Source organism: Suricata suricatta, chromosome 3 (genome assembly GCF_006229205.1).
Source record: "Suricata suricatta isolate VVHF042 chromosome 3, meerkat_22Aug2017_6uvM2_HiC, whole genome shotgun sequence".
In the NCBI taxonomy this organism is placed as follows: Eukaryota; Metazoa; Chordata; class Mammalia; order Carnivora; family Herpestidae; genus Suricata; species Suricata suricatta.
Genome location: NC_043702.1, coordinates 70,004,872 through 70,008,944, shown reverse-complemented (window position 1 = coordinate 70,008,944; position 4,073 = coordinate 70,004,872).

The following is a 4,073-nucleotide window of genomic DNA, read 5'->3' as shown; positions in this document are numbered from 1 at the left end:
GATAGTGCCAAAGTTTAGAACACACTAACCCCAAATATGGCACCTTGGCATATTGCATATTTTAAGCTGAAGGAATTTGGGAAATGGCAGGTGCAGGAAGGACTCTTCCCTTTTGCCCTGAAGCAGGTCATAAGACCCTCATATGAGAAGTGCTCTTCCTCTACCCAGAGAAAAGGAACATTCTTTTTATCAAAGATAGAGGGGCTCTGAGAGGAATTCAAACAGATGTTGCTAAATTTCCTCCAGTTTCCCACTCTCAACTTGTGCACTTTTTCCTCCACATTTTTTCATGACTTTCCACTCTTCTTCAAACCCAGGATTAAACCACTCAGAGTTAGCGGCTTCTTGGGAACATCACTTCTTTATGAAGGCTCTTGCATTACATAAAATTTAGATTACATAAACTTGTATGTTGTGTACTTGCTAATCTGTCATTTGTTATAGCATCCCCATCAAGAACCTAAAAGAATTGAAGAAAAAAGATTTCTTTTCCTACCCTACAATGGAAAATTTTTACTCTAGTAGGAAGGTTTTTCACCTAATACAATCAAGTATATGCCCTAATGTATTTAGCTGTTTGAATTAGGAAAAAAGTAATTAATAACTAGTAGGTAATTAACATCAAGATATCTTGTTTGTCAACACTCAAAACTATTCCAGAAAGCTTAAGAAAACTTTTAAACAAATATGTTTTGTATCCCCTTGTATGCAGTTTCTTTTGATTATAAAAATATTTGGGGCAATCAAAAAAATACCCAGACATGTTTTGAAAGATCAACTAATACCACTACAATTATGAAAACAAATAGCAACAACAATAAAAACAGTATTTGGCCCCAGAATTAGATTTCCCAGAGGCAGAGGAAACTTTTGATCTAATTAGCTGTTTCTCCTCTTATATTTAACTCCTTTGTTTTCATAACTTTATGCTGCTATATATCGATTAAAAAATTTTAGACATTATGTACTCACTTCCTATATGGAAGATAATAACTTAATATCCTTTATGCCCCTACACACACACACATGCTCTTCTCCCCCCACCCTGTGTATTTTAATCATAATTTTGTATTAAATGAATATTCAATTTCTATAATATAATAATGCAAATATTGCTTACAAGCAAGCAATGCTTTTATACAATTCTTTTTTTATACTTCTTTTTGTTTTTCTGGGAGCTAAATATTGCTTATATATTCATTTTGTTTTGTTTTAGTATGTGTGAGTAGAGATTGTGTGTGTGTATATAACTTTTCTTTTTTCTTTTTTTCTATTTGTTTATTGAGAGAAAGCATGCACATGCATGGGGGAAGGGCAAAGGAAGGAGGAGAGAGAATCTTAAGCAGGCTTCATGCCCAGTCCAACATACAGGGCTCAAACTCATGAACCATGAGATCATGACCTGAGCTGAAACAAAGAGACAGATGCTCAACTGACTGAACCACCCAGGTGCCCTTCTGTTTTTGTTTTTAATGGACATATCTCTCTTAGATCCTTCCATCCTTCTGTTTCTATCTGGACTTGTTGATCTCTGGATCTGGTACATTTTGTCAGCCTAGTATTTTCTTCACTATGACTCTAGAAATTCAATTTGCCTCTTTCCTTTGTTGGAATTCTTGTTTCTTTACTCACATCTTTCTCTTTCTAGGTTTATTCTCCTCCTTTGGTAACATACATGTTCCAAAAGATCCCTGGGGGAAAAAATGTAAAGAAAGCAACTTTTGAGATTTGTCTATTAGAAAACATCTTTTTGCTGCCTTCATATTTAATATTTTAGCTGAGCAGAGAATTAGATTGGAAAGTTATTGTCTCAAAATTTTTAAGACATTGCTTCATTAGCTTTTAGCTACTGGTGTTGAGAGTTCAATACTGCAGTATTTCCTCATGACCTTTCTTTCTCTTTCTGGAAGCTTTTAGATTCTTTTTCTCCCTATTGGGGATTTTACAGTGCTGTGCCTTTGTAAGTGTCATTTTTTAAGAAAAATATCTTAAAGTTTACTATTTTGAGAGAGAGAGAGAGAGGGGGAGAGCATGCACCCATGAACGGGAATAGAGACAGATGGAGATAGAGAATCCCATGAGATCATGACCTGAGCTGAAATCAAGAGCTGGAGTCTCAACTGATTGAGCCACCCAGGTGCCCGTATGTATTTCTCATTTTTAAAGGCACCCTTCACATACATTATTCTGGGATATATTCCTCTATCTATCTATGATGGTGCATTATATGTGTCAGTTTGGCCACAAGGTGCCCAGATATTTGGTTAAACATTATTCTGGGTGTGTCTTTGTTTCTAGATGAGATTAATATTTAAATCAGTAGATTGCATAAAGCAAATTGCCCTCAGCAATGCTAGTAGGCCTCATTCAATTCATTGAAACCCCAAGAGCAGAACAGAATGCTGAATTCGAGAGAATTCACTTTCTCTGCCTACCACCTGGGGTGTTGTTCTCTTGCCCTTGGACTCAGACTCAAACTCAAACTGGAGCTACACTGTTGGCTCTCCTGGATTTCTAGCTTGCTGATTACAGATTTTGGCACTAATTGGCCTCCATATTCAAGTAAGCTGATCCTTTATAATAAATATATAACACTTACATGCATGTATATATTATTGGTTCTGTTTTTCTGGAGAACTGGTAATTTCTGTGTCTCTCTTTTGTCCTCTTCTTGAAATCCCTGTTAGTCCGTTATTGAACCTCTCGAATTGCCCTACTTTCCTTTCCTTTCCTAATTTTTTTGTTCTACTCTTGAACAATTCCTCAACTTTATTTTTCAACCGTTCTATTGTATGTTTTACTTAATCAACATATTTTCCATTTCTAAAGCTCTTCCTTGTTCATTATTCCATTGTCTTAGCATACTATTTTTATCCCATGAATGCAGTATCATCACTTATCTTTCAGAGGATATTAATAGTATGTTTGAAGTTTATGTAGAGGCCGCTTTTAGGCCACAGTCTTGAGCAATGGAAACCTGAGCAAGGCAAAAGGGCCCACAGCAAGCCACGTTGCTTGCAAGCAGGCTCATTAAGCGACCCACCTCCAAATAACCATAGGCCCTAACTGACCAATGGGCTACTTACAGCCAGGCACGGTTCCTAGTATTACCAAAAAAGGGAAAATTCCACACAGTCTCTGAACTCCCTTACTCTGCCTTGTAACTGTAGCCCCTCACCACCACCCCCAACACAGTGTCCTTTGCTGTCCCCACTGCTCCCTTGCAGTATTTTCAATAAACTTCTGTCTCCTTTGTTCAGGCTCTGGTGAATTCTTTCATGGTCTGTGCCACCAGCCTCCACCCAATCTGTATGCCCCACAGTTTTCTTCTGCCCTTTGGACTGCCTTGGATTCTCCTGAGTTTCTTTTTTTTTCTGTTGTTTTACTACCTTTTTTCTTTGTAAGAAGTTTTCCTCGAAAGTCTTCCAGTTCATATTAAAACTGAAGTGCTAAAAGCCTGATTGGAAGCTTTCAGTACACAAACAATGCTTGTAAAGTGGTGAGTTTCACTGTAGGGTAATCAAGTGGAGTTTGGATGTTTTACTGGACAACCCTAAAAGTCAATAGGTCTTTTTCTTGGATCTTCTCCAAAGAGTAATTATCCAGTCTGCTGAGGGAGGGCTATAAGCTTCCCTGCCAGCATTCTGGTGACTGAGGAGGGGAGGAGGTCTGGGTATCACCATGTGGTATGCAGCGGTTTACTAGACTCCACTGTTTACTGTCTAGTGCCTCATCCCCACCTTCAGCTGTGCCTCTCATCACCCCTGGGTCCAGGGCATCATCACCAAACCTCCCATTTCCTTCTTGGGTTGAAGATATAATCACTAGATTTCAGGGGTAAGGTAGAAATTTAAGGGGTCTAATTGCTCCTTACACAACCTGTCGACTAGTTTTCCTGTGTTTGTCTCACATCTTGCCCTTCCTTTGAAGGTCTCTAATTCTGAGTCTTTCAGGAGTTCCCAAGCCATGAATCAGTTGCTTTCCACTGGCAACCACCTCAGGAAAAACGTATACTTCCAATTTCATTGCTCTGCTAATTCAGTTGCTGCCTATCTTCCACTTTGTTGGGTTTT